The 21,945-nt window shown below is 42.0% G+C and overlaps 1 protein-coding gene across 2 annotated transcripts in view; it reads left to right on the top strand.

Annotated features, from left to right (window-relative positions):
• The window catches only part of LOC126183439 (calpain-A), a 642,654-nt gene that overhangs the window by 206,409 nt on the left and 414,300 nt on the right, over positions 1–21,945 (top strand). The window lies entirely within an intron of this gene.

The following is a 21,945-nucleotide window of genomic DNA, read 5'->3' as shown; positions in this document are numbered from 1 at the left end:
CATTAATCGAAATGCTACAGCGTGAGCAGCGACCATGGGGACAATGACAATAAGTTGCAGCACAATAATAAGTAATTCAGAGATAGACTTCGTCATTAAATATTCCCTCAGTATTAGTTATAGTTTATGACGCAGAAAAAGTAATTCTTCAAGCGCAGCACATAACAAAGACAAAAACCACAATGTTGTCTATAAGTTAAATGGAAGGGACAGAGGCAAAAAAATTTAAAAAGGGGTGGGCATAGTTTAACTAGTGTCAAGACTTAAATTTTTTTTGTAACAGTGAAGAATATTCGGCGTTCACCACATCCAAAACTGTAGAAGTGACGGCAGTATAGCCTGTGAGCTGATGCCACCCCTTGGTGCAGTGTATTGGCTAGCTGGCAGGGTTCCCACGTGCCCATAAGCTGCAGCAGCGCCTGTGGGCAGCTGCAACCCTCCAGAGTGCAGACGCGCGGCGTTCCTTTGTCTGGGCGCCAGCCGGCTGGCCTTGGAGGTGGCGTCCGCGGTTCTACATTCGCCTCGACCTTCTGTCGGAACACTCGCGCGCTCTCCGCTCAAAATTCTCGAATGCCACCAGGCGGCACTGAGTCTTACAGGTTACCAATCGGCAGGGATATTGAATTGTTGTTTTCGATAACTCAACATGTCATTTAAGAACATTTTTGCTAGTAATCATCACTAAATAGAGCGCTCATTACAGTTTATTTTCAGTTCTACATCTACATCTCCATACATACTCGGCTAGCCTCCATACGATGCATGTCGCAGGTTACCACTACAAGTCATATCCTTTCCTGTTCCACTCGCAAATAGAACGAGTGAAAAGCTTGCGCAAGAGCCTTAATTTCTATCTTATCTTTGTGGTCCTTACGCGAAATGTACGTTAGCGGCAGTAAAATCGATCTGCAGTTGGCCTCAAAGGCCGATTCTCTAAATTTCCACAATAGTGCCTTGCGGAAAGAGCGTCATCTTCCCTCCGTGGATTCCCATCTGAGTTCACGAAACACCTCCGTGCTGATCGAACTTACCGGCCACAAATCTAACAGCCCACCTGTCGATTGCTTCGATGTCTTCCTTTAACCCAACCTGGTGGGGATCCCATACACTCGAGGGGCACTCAAGGATGAGTCGCACTAGCGTTCTATACGCCGTCTCTTTTGTAGATGAGCTACACTTTCCCAAAATTCTCCTAATAAAACAAAGTCGATCATTCGCCTTGCCTAGTACCATCCTGAAGTACTCTTTCATTTTATACCCACGGATAGTCGTAAAATTTTAATTATGACTTTGGGTAAATAAAGTTACGTAATTAATTTTTGCGTGTTTACAGTCCTGGTATGCATTGAAAGACCCTTGCTACAGTTCCGTACTACTAGTCTAACGGCGCTACAGGAGCCCAACCAGAGTGCCGCAGCAATACAGTATCTTGTACATAGTCTGGAGCTTGTCGGATAGGTCTTACCGCCCATGTCATATACAGATGTTGTTAATATGTGCTGCAAGAGTCCTCAGTTGAAAAACAATTAACATATACTGTATTCTGCAACCATCGTACAGTATATGAAGGAGGGCTCTTGGTTTACCAGAATCACACTATTCCAGTGATGATAGCGAGCGAGAAGACAGATCATCGGTATCGATTTCTACAAAGACCAAATTTCCTTAACTTTTCCCTCTTGATCATTAATCAGTTAACTTATTATCAGTTGCCGCAAGTGATTTGTTTGTTGACTCGTAATGGCACGTGAGCTACTGAACTTCTCAGTAAGACCCTAAGCGGTACACAGATACCTCATGTAGTTTCTACTGTGCAAAGTGCAGCAGCGGTCGAGGCACTGGATCCCATTGGAGAGTAGCGTTGTTCAGATTCCCCGTCCAATTATTCAGATTTGGGTGTTTAATTGGTGAAACCAAACGTTGGGACGTTTCTTTGTTTTGAGAACGTCGCTACAGATCTCTGTACCGGTCTTTGTCCTATCCCACGCTGTGCTCTGGCTCTAACGATCTCATCACCAACAGGACGTTAATCCATTTTAGCGTCTCCAACTAAAGTTTGATCACTATTTCCGCAACGCTTTCTTACTAACCAAGCATATCTGCGACAAAGCACACAGGTCTTCTTTGCGTCGTGGCGCAGTGGTTAGCGTACTGGACTCATATTCTGGAGGACGGCGGTTGAAATCTCCGTCTGATCATCCAAATTTAGATTTACCGTGATTTCCCTAAAACGCTTAAAGCGAATGCCTGGATGGTCGGACGGTTTCCTTCCCCAACCCGACGTTGTGCTCCGTCTCTGATGACTTCGTCGTCACTTCCTTCCGAATTTAGAGTTGTCTTAAGTGCAATATTAGCACTCCCTGCCGCGCGGGATTAGCCGAGCGGTCTCAGGCGCTGCAGTCACGGACTGTGCGGCTGGTCCCGGCGGAGGTTCGAGTCCTCCCTATGGCATGGATGTGTGTGTTTGTCCTTAGGATAATTTAGGTTAAGTAGTGTGTAAGCTTAGGGACTGATGACCTTAGCAGTTAAGTCCCATAAGATTTCACACACATTTGAACATTTGAGCACTCCCATACCATAACATCACCTCCGCCGTACTTCACTGTTGGCACTACACGTGGGGCCAGGTAACGTTCACCAGGCATTCGCCAGACCCAAACCCTTCCATCGGATTGCCACAGTGTACAGTTTGATTCACCAATCCAAATCATTCGTTTCCATTCATACACTTTCCAGTGGCGTCGCTCTTTACGTCAACTCAGTTGTTACCTACAACTGAGTACAGAAATGTGTCACGACGAGTTGTTCTACCACTGTACCACATTCTTTGTAACTTCCTACGCGTATTCTGCTAGCCGCACTGTTGGAGGCATCTGAGAATTAACGTGTGATTCCTTCCTCTGACTTCATGCCATTTTTACAACCGCCATCTTCAGTACTCGACGGCCTCTGCCCTCCGAAAATACATGAGGTGTGCCCTGTCTTGCATTAGCTACGGTTGTTCCACACGTTTCCACTTCACAATCACGACAGTCGACTTGGGCAGCTTTAGAAAGGTTGAAATGTTACTGATGGAGTTGTTGTATTGTATTGTATGGAACTGGGGACCTAGAAACGACGGTGAGGCTTCATCCCCGCCGTAGCCCTAAGTGGTTCCTAACTCCACAACAGGCTACAGCAGTTCATTCACTCCACCGCCGCCCCACACCGTACCCAGGGTTATTGTGCGGTGCGGCCCCCAGTGGACGCCCCCTCCGCCCCCCATCCCCCGGGAACGTCTCACACCAGACGAGTGTAACCCCAATGTTTGCGTGGTAGAGTAATTATGATGTACGCGTACATAGAGAAAGTGTTTGCGCAGCAATCCAAAATGGCTCTGAGCACTATGGGACTTAACATCTGAGGTCATCAGTCCCCTAGAACTTAGAACTACTTAAACCTAACTAACCTAAGGACAACACACACATCCATGCCCGAGGCAGGATTCGACCCTGCGACCGTAGCGGTCGCGCGGTTCCAGACTGAAGCGCCTAGAACCGCTCGGCCACCAACGACCGGCGCCCTGCAATCATCGATATAGTGTAACTGAGGTGGACTAAGGGCAGAGGTAGATGGAAAACCGCCTTAAGAAGCATCACGCACTGGCCGGCACACCGGACCTCGACACCAATCTGCCGGGCGGATTCGTGCCAGGGACCGGCACGCCTTCCCTCCCGGAAAGCAGTGCGTTAGATCGTACGACTAACCGGCGGGCGATGGTGTTGTTACTCAGGTGTGATCCTATGCGTAACGCACGTTCGAAATCACTCAGCTCTCCTGACCGGCATTCTGCTGTTACTGCTTCTCACACAATACGTTACTCTATTGTCTTCTTTTATACTGTCTGGTCCGACTCTCGCGACATCCAGCGGTCAATTCCAAGTTACATATTGGTGTCCGAATTGTGTATTGTGCATTGTGTATTCAACTGGGGACCTAGAAACGGTGGGGAGGCATCGTCCCGCCGTAGCCCTCAGTGGTTCACAACTCCACCACAGGCCACAACGGCCCACCCACCCCACCGCCGTCCTACTCCGAACCCAGGGTTATTGTGCGGTTCGGCCCCCAGTGGACTTCTCCGGGAACGTCTCATATCAGACGAGTGTAACCCCTATAATATCCACGACACTATGTTCTAGCCACAACATGTTAAAATGAACTAAGTATACAAACTTCAACAAATATTATCGATACTACGTATAAAAAGACTGTATTGTGTAAAAATGACGATAATGATTTCATTATTTCTGTAATAATTTAATTTCTGTGTGAATTAAAACTATTATCAGAGAACTACATTCATAGACAACGACAATTATAATATTTTTTGTTATCTGTGATAATTGTGGTTCAGTTGTTCTTCCCGTGCTAACCGATGAACTGTTCGGACGTGAGACTTGAGAGGTCTGTAAACAGAAAACTTGTAACTATATTGTTAATTATTATTTCAAAAATAGAGTCGCTATTGTCTAGACGTGAATTTGTATTTATTTCAAATGTAATCCAATCTAATTAATGTTTTTAAGTGTTAATTTTCAGCTCCGCAATTAGGAGCGCAGCCATTAGCACTAGTAACGGCGGAGTTTACTAGTAGCTGGTATAAAAAATATGAAACATTTTTCATTGAGAATAATTTTAACTGCTAAATAATAGAGAGCAAAAGGCTTAAAGACTTTTATCTGAATATATTAACTTGATATAAAAGGACTCGAGAATAACAATAGACAAATTGACTATCATCTGTCTGCCGCCATCTTAGCAAAAATATCTCCGCCGCAGTTTTGAATCGAGGATTTTAACAAACATAAATGTTGTTAGATATTAATGAATGGAAATAAATGTGCACCGGTGGTCCCGAATCTACTTTAAAAGACAGAATTCAACTCAGATTGAATCTTTAAAAATAGTGCTCACAGCACGTTACGTAATATCAATTTCTTATTTGCTGATGTATGAAGCCTAATTATTTCGGACGATTTACATGAAATATTTTAATAGGAGACATACGTCAGTGTTGTGCGCGGGTAGTATTTTGTGACTAAATGTTCCTTTTGCTAGAGAAAAGTGCTTCCATCTTACGTAACAGTTGTGTAAAATCTGATAAATGATATGCAATTTAGTGCCACTCACACGACAACATTTCTATACAACGTCAAGTGGAGATTTCTTTAGCAGAGTGAAAAATATTAGCCGTGATAATCATTTTTGAGATCAAACGAATTGTTAGGCTGACAACAGGTAACTGGTTATATATATATATATTTTTTATCTACCTGAAATATCATTTATAAGTAATTAAAGTCACGAAATACTATAAACCGGTTCCGCCACACCCCAAATGTTTGCGTGTACGCGTACGTGGAGACAGTATTTGTGCAGCAAACGCCGACATATTGTAACTGAGGCGGAATAAAGGGAACCAGCCCGCATTCGCCGAGGCAGATAGAAAACCGCCTCAAAAATCATCCACAGGCTAGCCGGCACAGCGGACCTAAACACTAATCCGCCGGACGGATTCATGCCGGGGACTGGCACGCCTTCCCGCTCGGAAAGCAGCGCGTTAGACCGCGCGGCTAGCCGGGCGGGCTGATGTCCGAGTACTTTTGATTAGATAGCTATCTGGTCTCCTCCGTGGGTGACTTCCTTAAAATTATCCTGACAACTCATATTGTGGAAACCGCCTACATCAAAAATATCTAGACGCCTATAAGTGGACATTAGTATGCGATGTGTCCACCCTTCGCCTTGATCTGGTAGTTCTATCTTAGGTCTCTGTGGCTACTTACTCCAAGATACTTTACCATTGTGACTGTTTTTCTAGTAATTGAGCAACGTTCTTGTAGTCAAATGATGTCGAGTATTTTCGTCTATTGACTCCCATTATTTATGTAGAAGGTCTGCTGTTAGTTAGCTGAATATAATTAAGTCTTCCTCCATTATGTACCATCACTAGTCCAACTACACAGCTTACAAGCACCGTTATAGTAGTATAAAAGTTGTCTGTCAATCATTTACATACATTTGCATACCTTTTCTGATACTACAGCAGCACATTTTTTTCTAGACAACGATGAGCAACGCTAACAAAGCTTCCCAGAAATCAACCGGCAAGGCGGCAACCTGGGCTCCACTGTCAACAGCCTTCTGTGTATCTTAACGTGAACAGCCGCCTGAAGATGAACCTGTCTTTTAGAAATCGGTAATGGCGCTATTTTATGTGAATAAATAACATTATTAAAGATGGATGGTTGCAGTTTTCTTCTCTGCAAGAATCGACCTGTACTTCTGCAGTTTATGAGCGAAGAGAGCAGGATGTTCTTTACTTTGGCATTGTGGTTTTTACCAGAAAGCTAATTTTGTTTTATTCGTTTCATAGAATTGATTTTACTTTATTTGTTAGCCTCATTTTTTTGCCTTGTTATTTTAGGCTTTGTCAGTGGTCATTACCAGAAGAAATTTGAAACTGCTGGATAAATGCCAACACTGAACTTTCACCGAGATTGATTTGCTGAAGAAATGTTACATTCTATTTTAACTGGCTTATTACGCGTCTGATTAACTCTATAGTGGCAATATGCTTTGATTTTACTTTTACGGTACTTCATAATTTCACATATCTCTACCTTTTGATGGGATTGGTTGTCTCAGCCCCAGAGTGAAATATAGTCTGAATATAGCATAATATTCGCGTCTTCTTTCTTCGTGAACCATTAGTTAAATTTGCTGTAGACGAACATTTAATTTCGAATAAACATTGGTTAACTTGCTGTCGATGAATATTAAAATATTATTAAAAAAAGAAATTGCGAAAATTCTCCGTGCCATATCATTAAAATGCATCACGAAGTTATGAAGCAGTGCCTTTTAAATACCGACAAATTTCAGTGCGGTTTTGAAGAGTCCCTCTCTGTTACTAGCCTTCTAATAATAAAAAAAATACCGATCCAATGCACAGAATATGACTGTGTCATTCAAAAATTAGTAACTGTGGCATCGAGATTTCTTTCCTATCCGGAACTAACCCAAAATTAAACTAATCACGCAGAATAGTATTTTCTACAGGGGAAACAATGACTAAAGATATATACATTCATGTTGTTCCTCTACGTTTTTGTCATTATTTCATGGAGGACGACGGTTCAATCCCGCGTCCGGCCATCATGATTTAGGTTTTCCGTGATGGTTCCTCTGAAAGGGCACGGCCGACTTCCTTCCCTAATCCGATGAGACCGATGACCACGCTGTCTGGTCTCATTCCCCAAAACAACCAACCAACCATTATTTTATCTTCCCGCCTTCTATTAGGTCCTCTTGTCGGTTTTTCCTTATTTACCAGAATTCCGGAAAGGATTTTCGGATTCTGCTTGCAAGCTATTTGCCTCACTACCTGTCCCACCTATCTTCACTTCAGTTTCACTGCAGTAATCATTAATTCTCCCTTTTCAGTTTGTTTCCCAATCCATTTGCATATTTTCCTTTCTTTATTACTACTACTCAACCTGCGCCTCTCCGTTTCTCGTTAAACAACCTCAGTTTTAACATGTTTTTCGCATTTAAAGTCCATATCTCACTGCCATAATTTGAAACCGATAAATACGTTGATTGCAAGCTTTCCTTTTCACTCTTAGTGGAAACTCTTTATTTAGTCTATCAAAAGTAATCAAGCTTTCAGCCGTAATATTACAGAGATATTTCGTGATTAGACGACGGAACAGTTTAGTGCTAAAAGAAATTGTTTTCAGTGTTCCACTTACAAGTTAACCCAGGTATCATTGTTACTCAAAAGCATTATTTTCACATGCGTGTGGGCTGATGACGTCGTAATAGTTGCAACTCCGAAAAAGAAACGGTAGAATGGTGCAAGTCATATCACACACTCTTAAACTATAAAAATTAAACGTGAACAAAAAGAAAACGAAAATGATGGTAGTGTGGAAAAATTCTGAATAAATTAAAACCAATATAAAAATTATTAACGTCCGAACAGATAACGTGGAACAATTTTGTTATCTCAGTAGTATAATTACAGAGGAGAGTAAGTTCTAAATGAAAGTGAAAACAAGGACTGCATTGGTAAAACAAGAATTTATAACTAAGAAAAACATTCTAACCAACAAACAATGTCTATAAACGTCAGAAAATTCTTTGCAAAAACATATGGATTCTATGGAAGTGAAAGTTGGAGTGGATTGGAAAGGAATTAGCTTGAAGCTACTGAAATGTGAATATGGCGGAAAATGACAAGAACGAAATGGACGGAAATACAAACCAACCTGGAAGTCTCAAATGAAGTCAACGAAGAGAGAAGATTTCTAAAGCAAATGGAAAGGAGAAAAATAAAATTTATTGAACAGATCGTCAGACACAATACTTTAATCATTAACATTCTTGAAGGGAAAGAAAGGAAGAAGACAGTCAAACGAACAGAAGACAGTAGCTACTTTGGCAAGGCATTAGCCTTTAGAATATGAATGTGTGTGTGGGCTGCAAGCGAGTATATTTGTTGTTCGAACCTTGGTTAGTTATAGGATACAAAGTGTCTTCCCGTCGATCTCATATTTAGTTTAATTAATTGTCTGATCCTCATTAATTTCATTGACTGATTGTGTCTGCGTGGCTTGTTGAAATAAATTAATGACAGACAGTCGCCAGATAATGTTATCTCCCGAAACCTCACATTAATCGAATTATTACTCACACAAATGCTCAGGATCAAGGAGCGCTTGATAAGTCTTAATCACAGGGTTGAAAAGTTGTATTATGACCAAGACTCGATTCCAGAGCTGGAAATTGGGTTGGGAAACCAACACATGATCTGTTACTTGGGTTGGTCGGGGGAAGAAGTTGCTAACACAGGAAACCTCGTTAAAATTGTGTATATTGCTAATGAATTTCACATTACATTAACAAGATGAGGTAAAAAAGGACACGAAATTCCGTTGCACAGTGGGATGCTATTCGATGACGTGTCATCGTTATTAGCTCAGTTAGCTGATGTTTTATAGCACTAAGATATTGGCACGATAGTAAGCACTGCTTTGTAAATGGCCATCGGAAACGTGACTGTCAATGGCGGTTGAACGCTACATACTTTATCAGAGATTGCGCAGTGCCACACTCCATTGTTTCCGTTGAACACGAGATAACGCAAAAGAAATATCACGACGGCGTTTTTCTAGGCACAGTGACATTACTTGCAGAATGCAATACGGATTCTGACATCGACGTAAACCACAATGATGCGTGGACTTCAAAGTCTGACGCGCTGCGTATCTTATCAGAATGCCAGTGAGTGCGAATGACAATTTCACGACACGTCATGGTAGAATGACTGAATAGTAATTACCATGCGTTCGAAGACCCGGTTCTTTCAGCTTTCATGGAGACAATCATTATGACTCACCTGCTCTTTTATACAGACCGTCTAGAAATCACATAAGCCACTGACTTCTTTTTCGTCGGTTAGCTTCCGATAAACTCCTGCACTCTTATGTTGCCAACCCAATTGGTATCTACAGACACGCTCATCCTCCGCTCTTAACATGGAAATGACAGGAAAGATTGTCTCTCTTGGGTTTCCCGGTAAGGTCGAGGCCTGCGATTGAAGCCGTTTTCATCTTCTTGGCAGAGTTTGAATATAACAACCTCGTCCTCATTCCCTGTAGAATATCGTCGATGTGACGATGTGCTGTAAGGGTGCCGCGGATGACAACCAAAGGGGTCCTGCTATACAGTAAAATAGCATACCAGACCAGCAGCCATATGGCGGGCGACAATCAGTTCGGTATCCCAACGCTGTCTCCAGATACGTCTTCGACCTAGAGCCTCACTGACTAGAGTAGAATTGTCTTCAAATGGTTCAAATGGCTTCAAGCACTATGGGACTTAACAGCTGAGGTCATCAGTCCCCTAGACTTAGAACTACTTAAACCTAACTAAGGACATCACACACATCCATTCCCGAGGCAGGATTCGAACCTGCAGCCGTAGCAGCATCGTGGTTCCGGACTGAAGCGCCTAGAACCGCTCGGCTACAGTGGCCGGCAACTGTCTTCAGTGAAGACTCCTGCTTCTAACTGAGCCCCGATGACCAGCGGCAACTTTTCTGGGGGCGCTTCGGTGGGAGACCAACCTGGCTGTCGCCCGCCATGTATCCCGGCAGCCAGGAGTGATGGTCTGAGGCGCCATTTCATTTCACAGCAGGACTCCTTTGTTTGTCATCCGCGGCACTCTTAGCACAGCGGTACGTCGACGATATTCTACGCCCATTTCGTTACCCTTCATGGCAAACCATCCTGCTCTTACAGTTCCGGACTTGGTTAGGGTTTCTACTGCTTCTCTTCATACTTGCCAAACCATATCTTGGCCAGGAAGGTCGCCGGATCTCTCCTCAGTTGAGAACGTTTGAAGCATTAAGGGCAGGGCCCTGTAAGCAGCTCAGGGTTTTGACGATGTAACATGCCAGTTTGGCAGAGCCTGGCTCGATATCCCTCAGGAAGACATCCAACGGCTCTATCGATCAATGCCAAGCTGAATAACTGCTTGTAAAGGGGCCAGAAGTGGACCTATGCCTATTGACTTGCTCAATTTGTGAAGCTCTTTCTCTCAGATAAACCCTCCAGTTTTTCTTAAACTGTAATCATTTGTTTGTCTTTGCATGTACATAACATCTACCGATTTGATTCCCATCCGGATAATTCCTTCCTGGTGCATCGGTTTGGTCAGTCTTCGAGTGTATTTAATGTTTATTTGTAGGCGTATGCCAATTCAATTCAATTACCTGATTACAAATAACTTCAAGAAATGTAGCTGTAAACAAATAGCGCTCCCTCACTAAAATACACACATCAAAAAAAGTTTTGCATCACCCCGGTTCCCAGAACTCCTGAAGATAGACGTTGAATGTGGATGTTGTATGAGACAGACACAGTCCCTTTGACTGTTCAGACATGTCACTAAAACCCGCCCAAATACGTAAACAACCTTGCATGAGCAGCGCTTGTTAGACGGAGGGGGTCCGACAGCCGATCAGTTCCAGTCATTCCTCCAGGAAAGAGGTACACGGCTCGTGTTGTCTGTAGTTCAACCATGCCTATACGGTCAATACCGCGGTTTGATCGCGTACGCATTGTTACTTTGTGCCAAGAAGGTCTCTCAACAAATGAAGTGTCCAGAAGTCTCGCAGTGAACCAAAGCGATGTTGCTCGGACATGGAGAAGATACAGAGAGACAGAAACTGTCGATGGCATGCCTCGCTCAGGCCGCACAAGGGCTACTACTGCAGTGGATGACAGCTACTTACGGATTATGCCTTGGAGGAACCCTGACAGCAAAGCCACCATGTTGAATAAAGCTTTTCGTTAAGCCACAGGACGTCGTGTTACGACTCAAACTGTGCACAATAGGATGCATGATGCGCAACTTCAGTCCCGACGTCCATGGCGAGGTCCATCTTTGCAACCACGAGACCATGCAGCGCGGTACAGATGGGCCCAGAAACATACCGAATGGACTGTTCTGGATTGGCGTCACGTTCTCTTCACCGATGATTGTCGCATATGCCTTCAACCAGACAATTGTCGGAGACGTGTGTGTAGGCAACCCTGTCAGGCTGAACGCCTTAGGCACACTGTCCAGCGAGTGCAGCAAGGTAGAGGTTCCCTGCTATTTTGGGGTGGCATTATGTGGGGCCGATGTATGCCGTTGGTGGTCGTGGAAGGCGCCATAACGGCTGTACGGTACGCGAATGCCACCCTCCGACCGACAGTGCAACAATATCGGCAGCATATTGACGAGGCATTCGTCTTCATGGACGACAATTCGTGCCCTCCTGACGCATGTCTTGTGAATGACTTCCTTCAGGATAACGATATCGCTTGACTAGAGTAGCCAGCATGTTCTCTAGACATCAACCCTATCTAACATGCCTGGGATAGATTGAAAAGGGCTATTTATGGACGACGTGACCCACGAACCACTCTGAGGAATCTACACCGAATCGCCATTGAGGAGTGGGACAATCTGGACCAACAGTGCTTCGATGAACTTGTGGATAGTATGCCACGACGAATACAGGCATGTATCAATACAAGAGGACGTGCTACTGGGTATTGTACCGGTGTGTACTGCCGTCTGGAGCACCACCTCTGAAGGTCTCTCTGTATGGTGGTACAACAGGCAATGTGTGGTTTTCATGAGCAATAAAAAGGGCGGAAATGATGTTTATGTTGATCTCTGTTCCAGTTTTCTTTACAGGATGCTGAAATCTCGGAACCGAGGTGATGCAAAACTTTTTTTGATGTATGTATATCTCCTTGTGTGGTAACGAATGAAAATGTTCGTTTCACTCTGCGTTCCTGACTTCACTTCATACCTATCATACTTAAATGTTTCATTATCATTTTGAAATGCCTTGTGTGATTTAAAATAACACTTTCTTCACTTTAACTTGGTGACTTCTTACGTTTTGCTAGCTATAGTTGCCTTAATAATTTTTTCTTGCGTATAATTACTTTTGATTCGCTAGTGCATGTTAAATTTTTCATTTCTCTGTTTTCTACTCCTGATTCTCTTCTGACTTTCTTTTCCATTTTGTTTATTGTTAAGCCAAATTCTGTCTGAAGTAGGTCTACCCTTCGAACTCTTCTTTCAGAGTTTTTCTTCTTCTCGATTCTTGCCTTCTTGATAGAAAAGACAAACTGAAGTAGTAACAAATGAGCCGCTGTTAAAAGATCATTCATAAGACATCTTGTCAATTCGCAATGAGGAAGTTTTCTTAGGAAAATGTCCAGACCCTCTTTGTTCCATGCCACGGTATATAGAGGTTCTGATTGCAGTTCGAGGATGTATCAAACCACGACTAAAAATCGAACTCAGATGTCACGTATGGCATGGTAATGCTAATCATTTGTGTATTGTCATGTACCAAATCTGTGATATAAAATTCATTTCGGTCACATGAATTTTTATTGGCGCTGTAATTTTTATAAACATTGAAACTTCGAATTGGGGCTCGAAATAGGAACATCAACGGCGGGTATAGCTCTCACTGACGGAGCAATGGAGGGTCGACTTACGATCTGACTAAACTAGGTGAGAGGTACTGGAGGAATTGCAGCAGTGGCTGGCTTACTGTGAGTCATGCCTGGGCAGATCAGATTGCGGGTCTGACACTAGAGTGCGGGTCCGACAGTTTGTTCTGCCAGAAAGTAAAACAGCCCACACACTGCTGCAGAGCGAAAGTTTCGTTCCGGTCCACATACGTTAATAAAACCTTTATTAAGATGAGAGTGAAATATCAAACTTTGCTTTAAATAAGCTGAAGTATCAACACAGTGACATTTTCTTTCTTGGGAAGTTTGAGCAGCATCTCGATGTTGTTGTGTGTTAAATATACGTATGAAAAGTTTTAACAATATTTGCAGAAGACCACAGATTAAGCAACCAGATACCGTACCAATACTCGTGTACACTTGCACAGATGTAACTAAGTAATTCTGAAGTATAAAAGCAAAACAGTAAAGGAAGAAAGATGAAGGGAGAGAGATGGGGAGAAGGTGAAGCTACAGTGGAACAATAGAAAACAACGGTTAGCATCGCTGCCTTCGGTGCGGCAGTGCCTGATTTCGTGTGCCATTATCTTCTTAGATTTATTCTGTGGTACAGAGATCTGGTACGAGGTCCACGCACCCCATTGTGAGGACAAATGAGGAGCTGCTTGTATAAAGAAGCAAAGGCATCACCAGATTTTCATCTACTGGCAATAACGTCTGGAGAGCTTGGCGACATGTTGCTCACGTGTCCTATGATCATAGATCACTCCTAATACTGTCTTGTAGGCAGCAGTCGGGTAATTGGAAACAACCTGATACGTGAGTAATGTTTACTTTGCTTACTTTAAAGAAGAATTCAAGTTATTATGTGATACCAGTTGCTCAAAACGAAGACAAAATATATCCAGATAATTGTCTGTATGACTTGCACACCGAAGGTTCTGTATAAATTTAATTATGTGTACAGGTAGCACATCCATCCTGGTAATCGAAAACATTGACGATTTTTGCCTGTTATCGATATCAGTACTGGCAAGATACAAAAAATGTGACATAAATCGCCGTATTTTTTGATTGCATTGACGCAGAAGCAAGCTTAAATTTTGCACACCACCAACGGACTGTAGACTCTAATATGAAACATAAATTTCAACTTGATACATCTTCCTGAGAAAAAGGATCTTAACAGATGGACAGACACATTCGTATAACATGAAAAAAATATACTTTTTGTGTGGTATAATTACAAATCAATCATTTTCAGATATTTTTGTTTTGTAATATATCGACTGCATTTGGTCAAAAATAAGTCACGTCGGAAGAGCGATGCAAAAAAGTCAGCTGCAGGCATGCACATTGCGAAGCAAAACAGGGCTGACAGGTGCTGCTCAGCAGCAGAGCCAGCTGGGCGCGATACAGCAACAACTGACGCTACAGTACGCTAGTGGAAAGACGGAAGCCTTTCCTCACTTGCCACCACGGAAGTGTTTTGATTACATGCCCTAAGCCCCAAACGAACATCGTATAGTACCATTCTCAGCCATTATTCTCGTCTCAGTGTCACAGCCTTCACAATGAGACTGTGACACCCAGAGCGACTTTCCTGAATACAGTATGGAGTCCTTTGTTCGACCATGGGACAGGACAGCCTGCCCTAAGTCACAAGAGAGCTGCCGCCGGAGCGGAGAGACGCCCACCAGTTGGGAAATGGTCGGCTACGCCACCGCATTGTCATCACAATCGCAGCTGGAGAAGTTGCTGACAGTGGCACTCGAGTGAGGCCACGTTCGGCCCTGCTGTGTGCACTGTCAGCAATGCCAGACATCTACTGTTTTGCATGAGAGGCAACTGGACGCATCCACCAAGCTGTTTCTGATGTACTACAGCCGAAGGCTGGAATAGAGAAATTAATTTTATTTTATTCTCTACAGGCCACAATCCACGGGTCATTTAACAGTTTAACTGCACCGAAAATCCCTGCTTCTTACCAAATTTCATGGTTCTGGGTCAACGGGAGGTACCCTATAGCTTTTAATGACTGAGCTCCCGGTATCAGTATACGTGATACAAACAGTTCTATCTTTTTATTGCATTGGCGTAGAATGTGAAATGTTTTACATCGCCAAGGGACCATAGGCTTTCCTATGTGACAAATTTCAGATTGATATGTCCACTCGTTACTAAGCAAAAGGGTTCTTAACAGTCGGACAACACACGGACAACAAAGTGGTACTGTAAGGATTCCATTTTTACCGACTGAGATGCGAAACCCTAAAAAGGAAGAAACGAAAGATATGTTAAGAAGTCAGACAGCTAGAAGGTAAGTAATGATGTGATGAATTCAATATTTTAGATGCTTTGTTTGGTGGAGTAAGCTAAGTTGGAATAGTAATTGGAAACGACATAGAAGGGAACAACCGAGAGCTGAAGAAAACAAAACAGGGTGCAAATGGCTCTGTGCACTATGGGATTTAACATTCGAGGTCATCAGTCCCCTAGAACTTAGAACAGCTTAAACCTAACTAACCTAAGGGCATCACACACATCCATGTCCGAGGCAGGATTCGAACCCGCGGCCGTAGCAGTCGCGCGGTTCCAGACTGAAGCGCCTAGAACCGCTCGGCCACACCAACACAACAGGTATAAAGGTCAAGAGTAATACACAAGGAAAAGATCATAGGTGGAAGAAACACATGAGAGGATGCGGAAGGACTTCAGCTGTACACATAGTTGAGAAATGAAAGAAGAAAGAGTGTAATTAGGCAAAAGCGCGTGTCCGAGAGAAATTAAAAATGGGGGGGTGTAGGAATATGCAATGGAATTTTGGCATATCGATGGGAAGCCACTAATGATTGCGGATGATAGACAACGAAATATGCACGAAATTCTACACAAAGGAGCAAGAGATCTACCGCAGGAAAAAAGTCAATCATTGGGTGAAATACTGTCAGAAAACTTAAGGCAATGGAGGATTTGAAAATAAAAAATCGTAAAGTATTTTGCGTGACAAATAGGAGTTTACCACCCGATTTTCAGAAAGACATTATCCTCTCACTAGCTAAAAAATGGAAGAGCACGCTACAATGACAATATGGAACGATAAAATTGATACAAAATTACTAACCAGAATAATGTACAAACGAAACGAATGAAAATCTGAAGAGAGGCTACACAATGAACAGAAGAAGGAACAAGTTAGAACACTATAAGGTGGGGCAATGAAAGAAAATGAGGAAAACATGAAGACAAAACTGAAGACATTCGATGTAGCAAATATCAAGAAGATAGGTTGAGCTAGAGAACTTCAAATCGGCTCCACAACTGATGGCAACAAAAGCTGGTATTCCCGTTTATTACACAACTTTATCTGCGTCAGAAACAGCACTCAGTGACTCATATAAACGGAAACATTTTGATAACATTCTCCTCACGTATCTCTCATAGACTACTCGCTTTTTCCGAGCACGAGAGGTCGTGCACGTAATTCAGAGAATTATCTTTCTGTTGTGTACTTACAAAATTTTATGAACACCAGTTACGCGTAGTACCTTCAGCAATTTTCTTAGTACAATGCAAGTTCTTTGTACATATGCTGTCTTATATCTGCATTAACTTTCCTAGGCAGCAACTGTGACAATTCTAACAAAGACTGTTTCTTTAGGTTCTCTATTTTATTTACGGAAGTTTTATGCTACATTGATATACAAGGATTTATTTAGTTATTTGCTTCATTCGTGTTTTTTTTTTTTTTTTTTTTTTTTTTTTTTTTTTTTTTTTTTTTTTTGCAACCTCTCTTCTAGTTCCTAAACCAGGTCAAAATATTTCACTGGTACCAATCGTATCTTTTCATTAGTTGATTGATAGTAGACCTAACATTTTTAAATGCAGAACAAAAATAAACAGCATTTCTAGCAATAAACTAAAATATTAGTGTACATTTTACGTTAATAGTAAAATCAAACAACAAGTAGATAAATCATAAACAAATGGCAAAAGCTGTCTACTTTCATGACTAATGGTTCTGTTTCTAAAATATGAAACAACATATCACTATTTCCAATTTTTCATTTGTATAATGTAACAAAAGTTGTTTTTCTTACAATTAACACAAAAAGAAAACTTAGCAGTATATCAGTTGAACAGTGCAAATAATTAAATTAAAATTAAAAAGTAAATGCCAAATTACATAAGTTCATGAATTAAATTAATTAATGGCATCGCTGCTAAAAATAGATTTGTGTATGATGTATAGAGGAAATGAATTTTGTAGGAAGAGGTCTCTTATTCTTTTGTTCTGTCTGCTGTTGGGGCATCTTGAATCTCCACAACAGCGGTTTCCTCCCATACGTCGCCAGTGACTGCTATCGGTAGCCTTTGGCCGGTGGCTGCTGTCTGATTTCTGTCTCGCTTATGTGAGCAGTCCTTTACATACAAAGTATGAAGGAACGTAATCTGTCTATAAAATTTTGGATTTGCGGCGTTCCACAACCTCCAGGTTTTTAATAAACATAAACATGGCGAGTAATAGGCAATAATGCGAGGTTTATTAGCTAATTCCCACTACGCGTCATTCTCAAGCACATTTGTAACATATGTACTTCATGTCATTTTCAAATCATTTTTAATTATTTGACTGCATTTTATTTTTAATTAAGAGTGATTTGAAAATGACATGAAGTACAAATGTTACAACTATGCTTGACAATGACGCGTAGTCGAAATTAGCTAATCGCACGATTAATTAAAGTCGTATTACAGCCTATATGGAGCATGTTTACGTTTATTATAGTCTATCTATAAAACGACTGCGTTCAGCATGGCTAAACAAAATATAGTTTTAGTGGCATAGCAGTATATTCAGTGCCACTGAGTGTAAATAACAAAAAATTAAGTAAACAGATTCTGGTCGTTAAAGTTGTTGAGTTGCATGATGCCTCTTTGAGTTTTTTTTTAATGACAGTTATTGTATGACTTGTTGTTGTCGTGATCTTCAGTCTGATTCGAGGCAATCTGTACGCTGTCTATCATGTGTGAATCTGGGTTGTTTTGAAAATCAGCCTTTTGCAAATACATTAGTTTATTTTTATATTTACCCAGAAATGTTTCGACACCAATGTGTCTTCTTCTGTGGGTCAATTTTTCATTTTTGTAAAGCGCAATCTTTTGGTTACTTGTGCTTTAGGTGACTTGCTGTTTACATTGACTTTTACAAAAACCAGGGATTCAGTTTAGTCACCTACAGCAAAAGTAGCCAAGAGATTGTACTTTACAGAAATAAAAATTTTTGCCATAGAAGATGACACAATGGTATCGAAACATGTCTGGGTAAATATAAAAATAAACTAATTGTGTGTGCATAAGGCTGATTTTCAAAACAACCCAGTTTTGAAATCGCAAACACGGAAGAACAAAAAGAAAAAAATGGTTCAAATGGCTCTGAGTACTATGGGACTTAACTTCTAAGGTCATCAGTCCCCTAGAACTTAGAACTACTTAAACCTAACTAACCTAAGGACAACACACACATCCATGCCCGAGGCAGGATTCGAACCTGCGACCGTAGCGGTCACGCGGTTCCAGACTGTAGCGCATAGAACCGCACGGCCACCCCGGCCGGCGAACAAAAAGAGGAGCTTCAAACCTTAGTAAAATGTGTGAATCTCTTCATCTCTGCATAACCCGCATCCCTTTGAACATGCTAGCCGTGGTCCAGCCTTGCCCCCCTCTATGGTTTTTACTCACCACATTCTCTTCAATTGTCAGATCCACCCCCTACAATATCTTTTGCAATTTAGAAATACAGTGTTACATCAGTAGCTTCTATCTTCGCTATTATTAACATATCCTTATAAAAACGAATGAAACACCGACTGCTCATAGCCGTGAATCTTCGCCCACAATTTTTAACGGCTATATCTTGCAGTCTGCTGTCAGTGATAGCTCTGCTGAGAGCGACAGAAAGCACCGGCTACTTCCGCCAAAAGCGCTTCCCGTTATCGCGTGTCCGATTGCGTTATCTACATATCGACATGACAAAAACGTTATGCGGGAAAGTTGGTTGACATGTGCACTCTTGTTTGTATTGACTTCGTTTCTCTATATCTTTCAGAATCGCGTGTCCTAAACTAACATCACGGGATGCTTGTGTAAACTAATTATCGCTTGCGGTGAGATACGCTGAAGTGCTGTAGTTATTTGCTAACGGCTCAACGAAAAAGCGTTGGAACATTGAAAAATTGAGCCATATGAGATAGATATACTAAATTTTTAGAGAGAAGGGTTTTTGAGTCATCCTAGGATCGAATCCGCTTGCTAATTTAATGGCCGTTTTTCTGCTGGTAGTAATAATATTAATTTGTCTTCAGATCAGTTTATAAAATGATATTAGACACGTCAAGTCAAGCAGAAACGGTGTTGCCCGGTTACTTGTTTGTACCGATCTTGCATTAGTTGGGAAAAGGAATTAAATACGTCTCTTGTTCGTTTTCGAAACTTCTTGCTTTTCACTCCCTTGATATCCACATCCAACCCCAAAGTGTGGTATGTTGTCCTACCCAAATAAAGTTTTTTTTTCTTCAGAAAGGAGATCATACAAATGTCAAGGTCATATAAGCGTCAAGGATCGGAGAAATTTCAGAGCTCAAATCCAGATCCTGACAGCCTTGTTCTTAGATAAAAAGCCATATGTGTTCTCATTTAGGTGCAAATTTCTCCATACGTTCCAGAGTTATGTCTTACAGCCACGCCTCCTAAAGCCACCGCCACCTCTAGAGACCAAATAACATCGGGACTACCATCAATCAGTCCAGTACCCCAAATACTAATTCAGTCCGATTTCGATTTTGACGTAGCAACTCCATCACACACACACACACACACACACACACACACACACACACACACACGCTGGTGGTAACACACTGGACTCGAATCCGAACACTGGAATCTCGTTCGGGAGCACGGCGGTTCAAATCCCCTCCGACCATCCAGATTTACATTTTCTGAGGTTTCTCTAAATCTTAAATTTATGGACGGTTCCGATTTCTTTTCCAATCCTTCCCTAATCCGAGCTCGTGCTCCGCCTCGAACGACATCGTCGTAGACGTCACGAAAAACCCTAATCTTCCTTTCCAAGGTTTTTTGGTGTCTTTGATCCAAAGAGCATGGTTTTCCAGACAATGAGTCATACCTCTAAAAGTCCGGGTGAAACTGCTGGCTGCTTACGAGTCACCATTTTCCCATAGGGATGCTACGGGGTATCTTGTCTGCTAGTAGTACGTCAGATGTGGAACAAACAAGCTTTTTTGTAATTGCTCCTATTTAGCTTACTAGTGTTAAGTTGGAATACGGTAATTGTATAAAGGTTATTCTAATTAATTCAGAAATCATTTTACGTCATCTCAGTCAGAGTACTCACTTCGCTTATTCCTTTTGAAGCTGTGGTTCAGAAGTATATTGTGTACTTCAATCTGAGTGAAAACGACAGACTTCTTACACAAAAGCACGGCGCATTCACAGAATTCGCTATCTCTGATTGTGTACTAAGATTAAATAATCATTTAAGTTTTTCCTAAACAAGGTTCAGTCAGATTGTAGTTTCAAGACGTCTTCCCACTCCCTTTCGGGACATTCAACGTTGGTACAGCCCTTGCCAGGTACTATTATAAAATTTCGTCTACCACGGCAGTAGCGACACCTGTGCCTTGTTTCCGAGTGTTAGTATTCAGTACAATAATAACACTCGGCTTATCAGGCGACAGTAGGCACTGAAAAAGCTTCTAATTATCGTTGGCTTTAATATTCGACGCGTGTAGCAGGTTCCTGTGCCATCAAAATAAAATTTAGTCTGAGTAGCGACTATGAAATTCTGCCTTCTAGATAATATCACCGCCCCATAAACCATGGACCTTGCCGCTGGTGGGGAGGCTTGCGTGCCTCAGCGATACAGATGGCCGTACCGTAGGTGCAACCACAACGGAGGGGTATCTGTTGAGAGGCCAGACAAACATGTGGTTCCTGAAGAGGGGCAGCAGCCTTTTCAGTAGTTGCAGGGGCAACAGTCTGGATGATTGACTGATCTGGCCTTGTAACATTAACCAAAACGGCCTTGCTGTGCTGGTACTGCGAACGGCTGAAAGCAAGGGGAAACTACAGCCGTAATTTTTCCCGAGGACATGCAAGCTCTACTGTATGATTAAATGATGATGGCGTCCTCTTGGGTAAAATATTCCGGAGGTAAAATAGTCCCCCATTCGGATCTCCGGGCGGGGACTACTCAGGAGGACGTCGTTATCAGGAGAAAGAAAACTGGCGTTCTACGGATCGGAGCGTGGAATGTCAGATCCCTTAATCGGGCAGGTAGGTTAGAAAATTTAAAAAGGGAAATGGATAGATTAAAGTTAGATATAGTGGGAATTAGTGAAGTTCGGTGGCAGGAGGAACAAGACTTTTGGTCGGGTGATTACAGGGTTATAAATACAAAGTCAAATAGGGGTAATGCAGGAGTAGGTTTAATAATGAATAAAAAAATAGGAGTGCGGGTTAGCTACTACAAACAGCATAGTGAACGCATTATTGTGGCCAAGATAGACACAAAGCCCATGCGTACTACAGTAGTACAAGTTTATATGCCAACTACATCTGCAGATGATGAAGAAATAGATGAAATGTATGACGAGATAAAAGAAATTATTCAGGTAGTGAAAGGAGACGAAAATTTAATAGTCATGGGTGACTGGAATTCGTCAGTAGGAAAAGGGAGAGAAGGAAACATAGGAGGTGAATATGGATTGGGGGGAAGGAATGAAAGAGGAAGCCGCCTTGTAGAATTTTGCACAGAGCATAACTTAATCAT

The sequence above is a fragment of the Schistocerca cancellata genome, chromosome 1, assembly GCF_023864275.1.
Source record: "Schistocerca cancellata isolate TAMUIC-IGC-003103 chromosome 1, iqSchCanc2.1, whole genome shotgun sequence".
NCBI lineage: Eukaryota > Metazoa > Arthropoda > Insecta > Orthoptera > Acrididae > Schistocerca > Schistocerca cancellata.
Note: the sequence above shows the minus strand (reverse complement) of the source record. Positions and strands in the feature narration are given on the sequence as shown.